Source organism: Engystomops pustulosus, chromosome 5 (assembly GCF_040894005.1).
Source record: "Engystomops pustulosus chromosome 5, aEngPut4.maternal, whole genome shotgun sequence".
Lineage (NCBI taxonomy): Eukaryota > Metazoa > Chordata > Amphibia > Anura > Leptodactylidae > Engystomops > Engystomops pustulosus.
The window spans coordinates 19487377-19499724 of NC_092415.1; positions in this window are offsets into that span (position 1 = coordinate 19487377).

Sequence of the window (12348 nt, forward strand, 5' to 3'; positions counted from 1 at the left end):
TGATTGGTTAAGGGCACCTTGAACAATTTTTCTCTGGGACAGTTCTGATAAATCTCCCCCTTTACTTCTATCCACACTGACCAATATAGGGGACGTGTATCACTCCTATTGCATTCTTTTTCATTTTCTTTTGGAAAACGTTTCGCACAGAATCAAGCAGGCACCAAAGTTAGCAGGCGAAAGGATTTTATGCAGTGGCCGTATTTATCTTTGCAGCCCAGGTGTTTGTTCAACTTGTGTGACTTTTGGGCTCCGAAATTGTCCCATTCTTCCGCCTAATAATTCGCCTAACAGTATGCTAGACCCAGACTTGGGCTACATTCACACAGCGGTATGCGCTGGACAGGAGGAGGAAGTGGCCCCTCTATAGGAAACATGCTCTATCTTTTCCCGGTGTGCGGCCTGGAACGGTGCCGCCATTGCTGTCTATGGGGACATATGTGCGGCCACCTATATGGCCGTCTGAATGAGCCCTTAAAGGGAATCTACCACCACAAATCTACCTATAAAGGTAGATTGGGTGGTAGGTGGATCAATGGGACGTGAGGATAGACCTTTTAAGAGCTAATCCTCACGTCCCCGCACTTTTTTACTAACTTTTATGCAAATTTTATTATGTAGCTACTGGGGCGTGGAGTAGCCACATCTGAGGTTAAATGGCACGGCTATTCCACGCCCCGGTAGCCTCTTTTCTCCTCCTACTCACCATCTTCGGCGCGGAGCAGCTCGTAGCTGCGCGCCCTCGTCCGACGATCCTGCAGTCTGCGCATGTGCAGAACAGCAGGCCCGCGCCTGTGCAGCCCCGGCTTCGTAGCAGTGACCGCACGGGTCTGCTGTTCTGCGCATGCGCAGACTGCAGGATTGTCGGACGAGGGCGCGCAGCAACGAGCTGCTGCGCGCCGAAGATGGTGAGTAGGAGGAGAAAAGAGGCTACTGGGGCGTGGAGTAGACGCGCCATGTAACCTCAGATGTGGCTACTCCACGCCCCAGTAGCCGCATAAGAAAATTTGCATAAAAGTCTAATAAAAGTTAGTAAAAAAGTACCCTTTATAGGTAGATTTGTGGTGGTAGGTTCCCTTTAATGTCACAGTTACTATTTGGGATTATAAAGTTACACACCGAAATGAAAAGTCGCTAAAGTAAAGACTAAATGGGCAACTCATCATGTGCATCGCAGAGGGGAAAAACTTAAGATACATTACAATGATTAAGTAGCCAACTTCAGGAAACTTGTGAAAGTGTCAGTTGAAAAATTGATACATGTTCCCCCATGAGTGGTAAATTCTCCATATACTGCAATATAGTTATGTTACATTATATGTATAGGCAGTCCCCAGGTTATGTAAAAGATAGGTTCTGGAGGTTTGTTTTTAAGTTGAATTTGTATGTAAGTCGGAACTGTATATTTTATAATTGTTACCCCACCCAACATTTTTTTGGTCAATTGGATTTAAAAAAGTTGGATTGTCACAAGAACCAGGATTAACAATAAAGCTTCATTACAGACACCTGTGATAACTGTTACAGCTGATTATTGTAGCCTAAGGGTGGTGGCACACGTGGCGTTTTTGTCCTTTTTTTCCCCAATTATCATAATGATCATAATTGGGGGGAAAAACGGACAAACAACAGACTGCTTAAAAACAGCCCAAAAACGGGTTAAAAACGGCACGTGTGCCACCACCCTTGGGTCCGTTTGTAACAAGGGGTCGTCTGCAAGTCAGGTGTTCTTAAGTAGATGGACCGCCTGTATCAGACCTCCTAGGGTGCAAGAAATTAAAAGAAATAGAAATGTAAAAAATTGTTTAAATTGCCCAGCTTTACCCAGGACTGAAATAACCAACCGTACCAACATTTTTTGACCATTGCAGAACAGAAGTTTCAATAAAAAATTGACAGGTCCTACAGACTCCAAGATGGTAGTAATGACAACTTCATCTCATCCCGAAAAAATTACACCTTACACAGGTCCATACAGAAAAGTATGTAAAAATGAGTATAAAGATATATTAAAAAAATCATATAGATGGTATCGCAGTGATTGTACTCAACAGAAGAACAAAGGGGAGTTGTCATTTGAGGCGCACAGAATAGTGCAGCAGGGTCACGTGCGACACAAATGTGGTGCGGACACTTCTTAAAGGGAACCTACCACCCCGATTCTACCTATAAAGGTAGAAGGGGTGGTAGGTGGATGGATGGGACGTGAGGATAGCTCTTTTTTGGGCTAATCCTCACGTCCCGGGTGTCTTTTAGAAAACTTTATTACATGTATATGCAAATTTTTTTATGCGGCTACTGGGGCGTGGAGTAGCCGGACATGAGGCTACCGAAGATTACCTAGTAAGCGGAGTAACGTGGCTACTGGGGCGTGAAGTAGCCGCGACTAGTAGCCTCACGTCCGGCTACTCCACGCCCCAGTAGCCGCATAAAAAAATTAGCATATACCTGAAATAAAGTTTTCTAAAAGACACCCGGGACGTGAGGATTAGCCCAAAAAAGGGCTATCCTCACGTCCCATCCATCCACCTACCACCAGATCTACCTTTATAGGTAGAATCGGGGTGGTAGGTGCCCTTTAAATACCTGTGCAAGCAGTTTGCACTAGAAAGAACGTGCAAAGTCTGCTTTCAATTTGTGGTTTCAGGACCTTCAAAGGTCCTAAACTGGCTCTTGTGTACATGTGTATTAATAGCAGGAACAGATGTACAAGGATTTCATGGGTGAAGGTCTTTTTTAATATAAAGTTTGGTGGTGGTTTGGGTGGCCTTGGCCCCATAGAAGTCTTGGGCCCTGGGCTACGACCCAAACCGCATATGTTATAATCCACTACTGTTCATGTTACTATTACAGATAGAGGTACAGGAGTGCCCCATCCATGATGTGGGGTCAGAAGTGGTGATATTTGCTTTCTCCAAGGACCAGACATCTATTCTATGTTTTGATGGAAAATAGGGGTCTTCACAATCTGGTCCTTAACCTACAACTCCTAGTAGGCCAACGCTGGGAGTTGTTTTCTCTAATGAGATCCCGGAGCTGCAGGTTACTCCATCAATATCCTCCAGCTCTGGCGCATACGACGGCTACACATCAATACGCCTCACGTTGTAGATCTCTAATAGCTTCAGCCTGAAGGAACGGCTCTAACAAGTCAATATCCAGCGCTATTCCTGCTAATGGCCGCCTTGTTATGGCAGCCGAGCTCGGACGCCGTAGTAATAATCATTGCTCAATATTTCTGTATAACAGCAATTAGGGGTCAATCTGTTTGACCCGTCTGTGAGATCACAGGTAATGCGGAGCTAGTGAGATCTATTATAACGTAGTAGGGGATACAATGTGTACGGCTCGGGGCCTTGTAATGACATCCATATTAATCTTCAGCAGTCCCATGATAATAACTGGAGCCGCACTCTGACTCTATAGCGAGGAAAACCGTACACGATCCACGAGTTCTCCGCTATTCTTAAAATTGTCGGGAAACCCACGGTACCTGACTGCTCCTGCTGATTGTGCTGCTTTAATTTTTTGAAACCAAACTGAAAATTGACCAAGGCATCTTAGAGGTTCATCAAGGTGACTGACCTTGATAAACCGTTAATGTGATGTTAACATTATGTTGACACATTCAATTGTTAACGCTTGTGTTAACATTTGTGTTTTGTAAACCCGTGTTTACAGCTGTTTTAATTAGGCAAATCTCTCTTCGGCTGTTGCAATGCATTACACAAATGTGTTAGGGTGGTGGCACACGTGGCGTTTTGAACCCGTTTCTAAGCAGTCCGATAAACACATCCGTTTTTAGACCGTTTTTGTCCGTTTTCCAATTATCTTAATTAAGATAATTGGGAAAAATGGTAAAAAACGGATGCATTTTTTTAACGGACTGCTTAAAAATGGCCTAAAAACGTGTTCAAACGCCACATGTGCCACCGTAAGATGCGACGCATGACAGCACCCTCAGGCAAGAGAACAATATTTCCTCCCGCCTCTAGCCTTCTGATTTACAGTCGGATCCTGGGGCAACCGAAATTGTGTACAGCAGGAGTGATAGAGACAGGTTGGAATAATATCTGTGAAATGCAGCATTTTTGTTAATAAGAGAATTAGAGAATGTGTTATTTTGTTATCCTGAGTACATATAAGAATCTTGGAATACCCCGTTTATAGATGCAAGTTCCAGGCTGCGTTCAGACATTCAGGTTGGATTGCGTTTAGAAATGCAAATTGCCTGAAATGGGAGGAGCTTGGCCCCATCGCATATACATTTCAACAGACACCACCTGTTTTGACTGACAATGTGCAACGCCCCTGCCAATGCATAGGCAGGCTGGTAGTTGTGAATAGCGCTCTCTCCAGGTTAAGGAGCTGTCAAAGGGAGTCATGAACCAACTAGTGAGTTTCTAGCACTGTCAGATTATGTAATAGCAGCTGTAGATTCTGCCTAGAAAGGCAATAGTTAAATGGGTGTGGGAAGTTATCCAATTATGTGGCTGTTTTGTAAACTGGAGTGTGATTGGAGAGGTGCTACCACCTGACCAGTGGGAGTATAAAACCCCTGTGCAGTGGGAGCACATGGTCTCTTAGCTGGTCCAGTCTTTGAGTGAAGAAAGAGTCATATAGGGGCTTATTTACTAAGGGTTCCCGGATCGCACTTTCCTCAGATTTTCCGATGTTTTTGGGATTTGCGCCGCTGTGAAAGGTATTTAACTGTGGATTGTGTCACATTCGATCGGATTGTTGCGCAGCTGCATATCTTTCATGCGACAGAAATCAGGGGGTGGGCCATTGGACGATCTGACTGATTCCGACTGAGCGCAGGATTTAACTTTCAAATTGTGTTGCAACACTAAGCACTTACATGCACCAGGACGAAGATGGTGAACTCTGTCGGACCTGAGCGGGGAAGCGACACATGCAGGATATCGGGCGCACGATCTTAGTGAATCACGGCAGAGTGCATTATCGTCGGACAATGCACTTTCGGGGATCGCGACTGGACAGGTAAGTAAATGTGCCGCAGTGTGTAGTACACCTTTAGTGCTGTCACATAAACCAATCCCAGTCACTGAGTCAGGAGACTTTAATCCAGAGCTGCAGCTTCCACAGTTTGGACACAGCTCCATCTCCATTATCTCAGCATGCATCTACTACCAGGCTGGTGCACTATTCCTGCAGATCACTCTCTACGACCACTCCAGTACCAGGATCCAATTCTGCTGTTTAACTGTTTTAGGCCCGTTGCCTGCTTTCTTCTGTTCAATAAAGAACCGTGAGTTGATTTGCACAACGTTGCCTCAGTCTGACCCCTGGATACGGCTGTTACCACCACGGGCTTCCCCATCCATTACCCAGGGATTCATCTTACAGACACTCTGGGGTTGCCACAGGGAGAACCAGTACATCAGCCTCTCCCTCCATATTTCTTGCACACACCACCTGCTGGAGACCTGCCAGGCTGTGGGACAGCCCTCTGGTCCCCATAACAAGTACCGTGACCACAGCGTACCCTAGGCCGCAACTGCAAGCCACTCCGGTATTCTGGGCCCCGGCTGCTTCCAGGCCCCAAGACAAGGCTAGGCCCCGATGGGGGATGTTGCAAATGCAAATTACAGATCACATGTGTTTCAGTTGAAACGCATATGGGATCGAGCCAAGACCAAAAGGTCGGATTAGACTGTCATGGGCCTTGGGCTGTATGACTATTATTTCCCCTACAAGTCTGGAGTCACTTCCTACATCTTCTACTAGAATCAGCTTCTTGGGGAATGGAGGATGTGTCCCTTCTGCTGCTTTCAATCTGTGGTTTCAGGATCTTTGGAATGTGTATTGAGTGTAGGAACACATGTATGTGAATTTCATAGGTGAAGGTCCTTCTCAGTAAAAAATTTGGTGGGTAGTTTGGGTGGCCATGGGCCCCTTAAAAGGCTTAGGCCCCAGGCTACCGCCCATACCACCTATATTGAATCCACTACTGCTAGCTCCTCCTCGTTTCAGTTGGATTGCGTTTCTAAATGGAATCCAACCAGAACATATGGACAACGTCTCAGAGGTGGGACCGTAATCTATATCGAGAACTGAGCTATGGTATTTGGGCGCGCAATCGCGCCCTGGCTTTCACACAACAGAAATGGGGGGGCATGGCCATTGGAAAACCCGACGGATTCGGAAAAAACGCGGAATTTAAATAACGAATTGTGTCGCAAAATCAAGCACTTACATGCATCGGAGAGAAGATGGTGAACTCCGGTGGACATCGCGCAGCAGCGACACCTGGTGGATATCAGGCACACGATCATAGTGAATTGCCAGAAGACCCGAATCCTCGTCCGAGAACGCGCCGCTGGATCGCGACAGGACTGGGTAAGTAAATGAGCCCCATTGTGTTGCGCGGCGTTTTTGACGCATTCCAAAGGCTTCAGCCTTGATCACATGCTGAGGTTACATTGTGTTTTAGCAGACGCAGTAGAAACGCAATGTAACCTTAGCATGTGATCAAGGCTCAAGCCTTTGGAATGTGTCAAAAACGCATCCAAAAAACGCAACGCATCATGTGAATGTGCCCTGAGGCTTCATCGTTAAGATACATGGGTGGATCCCACCTCTGAGTCCTACGTCCATATCCTATGGTGGCAGCCATAAACGTTGAGACAAGGCCATACCCCTTTAAACCTTAAATCAGTAGTAATGAATGAACGCTCCCAATCCCCGTTGTCCGCTCCTATATTCATTACCTCCAGCAGATAAATAAGCGTCTATACGAGCCGTATACATTTCACAGCGAGCGGGCGAGAGAGAGAGAGAGAGAGGAGGAAGCTGGAAACGAGAAGGATGGCCGTGTCTATTCTGCATTAGAGAGCAGGAGAGGGGAATGCAATTTATTTTGCTGGGTGTCAATGGGCCGTGACATTATGGGAGTCTGTCTCTTTGTAGCTATGATTGCTATGGCGCTGTGTAGTTTATCATTATGGATTGGTTATACAGTCGAGCTGGCGCAGTGAGAAATATCATTTGTCTGGCTTCAAATAATAAAATATGGAGCCTGGCGCGGCGCTGTCAATACGAAGCAGCAATTGTATGGAGGGCTGTAAAGATTATTTTCAGGATCCCTTTAATGTGCACACAAGTAATAATACTAATGACTGGCGCTGATTGATATGTACACGGACACGTGCTCCAGGGAATACCGGCCGGATCAATACCCCGGGACTGAATGGGTTAACCCTATATGGCTGATGCAACACATAAGCTTCATGGATCAATCTGATCCCAGCTTCACATATCTGTCTAAATCCATGTGATGTGTGCAGCTTATGGCCGCTCCGCAGCTCCGTGTGACACCGCGGCAGTATATCTGTGCGCTGCTTTCATTTCTTGTAAATCCACCCCCCCCCCCCGGCTATTATAAGGAGAAGTATAATCTATAGAGCGATATATCTCACGGAAAACAAGACATTTCCACAGTTACAATGGCTGCCATGATATATTTTATTAGGATGTAGTGTTACCTTAGCTGCAGGGTTTTTAGATTTATTGTAGTTTATGTTGTTCACGAGGTTTTTATGTATACAGGAACTCAGCCATCGTGCCGGTGATGGATTATTCATGGAAAACCCTCGGGGGGCTGGGATAACAAAAAAATAATGCATACTTACCACGCTCCTGCCCCTTGTACCGGTGTCACTGATTTTGAGGTGCACGACTTACTTGAAGTTTTGAGGGGGTTACAGGATCCAATGACGCACAACACAAATTCCTTTTTCCAAGGGACTTAATTTTCCTGTTTTGTCTCCTAGCCTGAGGATGGCACCCTTAGGCTATATTCACACGAAGCATGGGGGGGGCGGATATATAAGGCCAAGGTATATACGTCCCCCATACACGGCAATGGGCTCACGGTGCCCTACCATTCCGTACCTGGGAGAAGGATAGGACATGTCTCTGTGGCCATGTATCGCTATGGAGAGGGGCAGGGTAGACTTAGGGTGGTGTCACATGTGGCGTTTGGACCCGTTTTTAAGCAGTCCGTTAAGAAAACGAATGCGTTTTTGGTCATTTTTTTGATCCCGGCTGTTTAACCCTCTAGGTGCCACAGTCAAACATGACCACAGCACCTAAAGGGGTGTCCAGCCTTTCCTGCCAGCGATCGGCCACCCCCGCGCCGCGTATAGGGGGTGCCGATCGTCTCAATGGCTTCCCCCAGGTCCAATGAAGGACCCCAGGGCTGCTTTGGCTGACTGTCTGCTGGGTCGGAATTAATCGCAATAACTGGAGGTTTGCAAGTAATTTTTTAGGGTTGCGCACCTAAAAACTGGTGTCCTGATAAATAAATTACGGTAATTAAAGGGAACTGGATACTGAATAGACTAGATACTCGGTTTATTTTGGGTGGATTAATTTGCATGGCAGCTTCTCTTTGAAGGTGCGGTCACACATATCGCTAACAAACACAGGGCTAGTGTGCGGGGGGCGGCCTCGGTCTTATCGCACAAAAAACAAAACAAAATGGATAGCATACAGACCATAAAAACACCCATCTGAATGAGCCCTAAGGGTGGTGGCACATGTTTTTAGCAGTCCGTTAAAAATGCTTGTGTTTTTGAAGACGCATCCGGTTTTTACCAGTTTTGTCCGTTTTTCACAATTATCAATTAAGATAATTGGAAACAATGTCAAAAACTGATGCGTTTTTAAAAAACACATGATTTTTCAGAAACTGGTAAAAACCTTGTTCAAAACGCCACGTGTACCATCACCCTCAGGAGGAAGAGGCTGATGAAGGGGGTTTCTCCCTTGTGCAACCCCTGAGGTGTATGTAGGTGATGGAGGATGGGGAGCCTGTAATGCTGAAGCAGCCTGATCCAGGGATCACACGGAGGCACATTGAGTTCAAATAAAGAACCGAAAGTTGATTTGCACAAACTGCAGGCAACGGCCTAACATCCGCAGCAGCAGGTTGAGTAGGCTGGAAAGCTAGTAGAATATAGCGGGTCCGCAGGAAGGGTTGCTCACAGCCTGGTAGTAGCTTCAGGCTGGCCTGGTAGATGGAGCGGAGTCGGGACGGTTGACCTCTGCTCTGGGACTTGCTTAAGGTGTCAGGTAGCTGGCTAGACCAAGACTATGTGCTCCTGCCCAGAAAGGGTTTTTATTCTCCCCTAGTGAGGTGGCATGACTCTAAAATCAGCTTCCAGCTTGTTTTACAATAGTACAAAGGAGATCATGTTAACTATTGCCCTCCCAGGCAGTGGTTTCCAGCTGCAATTACAAAGTTTAGCGGGGCACTAGCTTTTTGAGTGAGTTGCACAGGCTCACCAGATTCCTGACAAAGAGAGTGCTCTATTTGCAAAAAAACTTCCGACCCTATTCATTGGCAGGGTTCTTGCAGGGGGATCTAGCACTTCGCCTGCTCTGACAACAGCCCACCAATCTACAAAACCCACTGAAGTAGGCCCCAACCCAGGTGTAGCAGTGTACCACCATACAGTGACCATATAGTGGTGGATACTAGTTATCCTCAGCCTCCTTATGAATAATCATATAACAATTTAGAGACTTTAGTATCTCTGTACTCAAACATTACCTGTCTCTTCCATCTCACCAGTGCCGCTCTGACTTATAGCCCACATATACGCTGTGCTGTACTGTGCACATATATACAGGATAAATGTAGCATTACTAAGCTGTTGCCTAATATACAGAATAGTAGTACTGATCTGAGCCCATGTATACAGGATAGGAGTAGTACTGATCTGAGCCCATGTACACATGATAGGAGCAGTAGTACTGATCTGTGCCTGAGGCGCCTGTGGTTGCTGGTAGTGGACACTGGCTGTAGCAGCACTGAGATGATACTCTCCTGCTCAGACAGACCACGTGCCTCTGCCCAGCAGGGCTTTATATACTCCCTGGTCAGGTGGTAGCACTTCTCCAGTCACCTTCCAGTTTGCTTTAAGAACATCATTGGACAATAACATTTGGTATTGTTAACTCTTACCTTACCAGGCAGTGGCTACAGCTGCAATTACTACCGTAAGTTTACCTAGCAGTAGCTTCTGGATGAGTTGGGCAGGCTCACCAGATAGATCCTGACAAGGAGAGGGCGCTATTCGCAACAACTACCTTGGCAGGGTTGTTGCAAATACAGGATAGGAGTAGTAGTACTGTGCTGTGCCCATATATACAGGATAGGAGTAGTAGTACTGTGCTGTGCCCATATATACAGGATAGGAGTAGTAGTACTGTGCTGTGTCCATATATACAGGATAGGAGTAGTATTACTGTGCTGTGCCCATATATACAGGATAGGAGTAGTAGTACTGGACTGATCCTATATATACAGGATAGGAGTAGTAGTACTGTGCTGTGCCCATATATACAGGATAGGAGTAGTAGTACAGTGCCCATATATACAGGATAGGAGTAGTAGTACTGTGCTGTGTCCATATATACAGGATAGGAGTATTAGTACTGTGCTGTGCCCATATATACAGGATAGGAGTAGTACTACTGAGCTGTGTCCATATATACAGGATAGGAGTAGTAGTACTGTGCTATGACCATATATACAGGATAGGAGTAGTAGTACAGTGCTGTGCCCATATATACAGGATAGGAGTATTAGTACTGTGCTGTGCCCATATATACAGGATAGGAGTATTAGTAGTGTGCTGTGCTCATATATACAGGATAGGAGTATTAGTACTGTGCTGTTCCCATATATACAGTGTAGGAGTAGTAGTACTGTGCTGTGTCCATACATACAGGATAGGAGTATTAGTACTGTGCTGTGCCCATATATACAGGGTAGGTGTAGTAGTACTGTGCTATGCCCATATATACAGGATAGGAGCAGTAGTACTGTGCTGTGTCCATATATACAGGATAGGAGTAGTCGTACTGTGCTGTGTCCATATTTACAGGATAGGAGTAGTAGTACTGTGCTGTGTCCATATATACAGGATAGGAGTAGTAGTACTGTGCTGTGTCCATATATACAGGATAGTAGTAGTAGTTCTGTGCTGTGTCCATATATACAGGATAGGAGTAGTAGTACTGTGCTATGACCATATATACAGTGTAGGAGTAGTATACTGTGCTGTGTCCATACATACAGGATAGGAGTATTAGTACTGTGCTGTGCCCATATATACAGGACAGGAGTAGTAGTTCTGTGCTGTGCACATATATACAGGATAGGAGTAGTAGTACTGTGCTGTGTCCATATATACAGGACAGGAGTAGAAGTATTGTGCTGTGTCCATATATAACATACATATAACATACTGTGTCCATATATACTGGACAGGAGTAGTAGTAGTACTGTGCTGTGTCCATATATACAGGATAAGAGTAGTAGTTCTGTGCTGTGTCCATATATACAGGATAGGAGTAGTAGTACTGTGCTCATATATACAGGATAGGAGTAGTAGTACTGGGCTGTACCCATATATACAGGATAGGAGTAGTAGTATTGTGCTGTGCCCATATATACAGGATAGGAGTAGTAGTACTGTGCTATGACCATATATACAGTGTAGGAGTAGTATACTGTGCTGTGTCCATACATACAGGATAGGAGTATTAGTACTGTGCTGTGCCCATATATACAGGACAGGAGTAGTAGTTCTGTGCACATATATACAGGATAGGAGGAGGAGTACTGTGCCCATATATACAGTATTGGAGTAATAGTACTGTGCTGTGCCCATATATACAGGATAGGAGTAGTAGTACTGTGCTGTATCCATATATACAGGATAGGAGTAGTAGTACTGTGCTGTGCCCATATATACAGGATAGGAGTAGTAGTACTGTGCTGTGCCCATATATACAGGATAGGAGTAGTAGTACTGTGCTGTGCCCATATATACAGGATAGGAGTAGTAGTACTGTGCTGTACCGTATATACAGGATAGGAGTAGTCGTACTGTGCTGTGTCCATATATACAGGACAGGAGTAGTAGTACTGTGCTGTGTCCATATATACAGGACAGGAGTAGTAGTACTGTGCTGTGTCCATATATAACATACATATAACATACTGTGTCCATATATACAGGACAGGAGTAGTAGTAGTACTGTGCTGTGTCCATATATACAGGATAGGAGTAGTAGTTCTGTGCTGTGTCCATATATACAGGATAGGAGTAGTAGTACTGTGCTGTGCCCATATATACAGGATAGGAGTAGTAGTACTATGCTGTGTCCATATATACAGGATAGGAGTATTAGTACTGTGTTCATATATACAGGATAGGAGTAGTAGTACTGTGCTCATATATACAGGATAGGAGTAGTAGTACTATGCTCATATATACAGGATGGGGTTGTAGTACTGTGCTGTGCCCA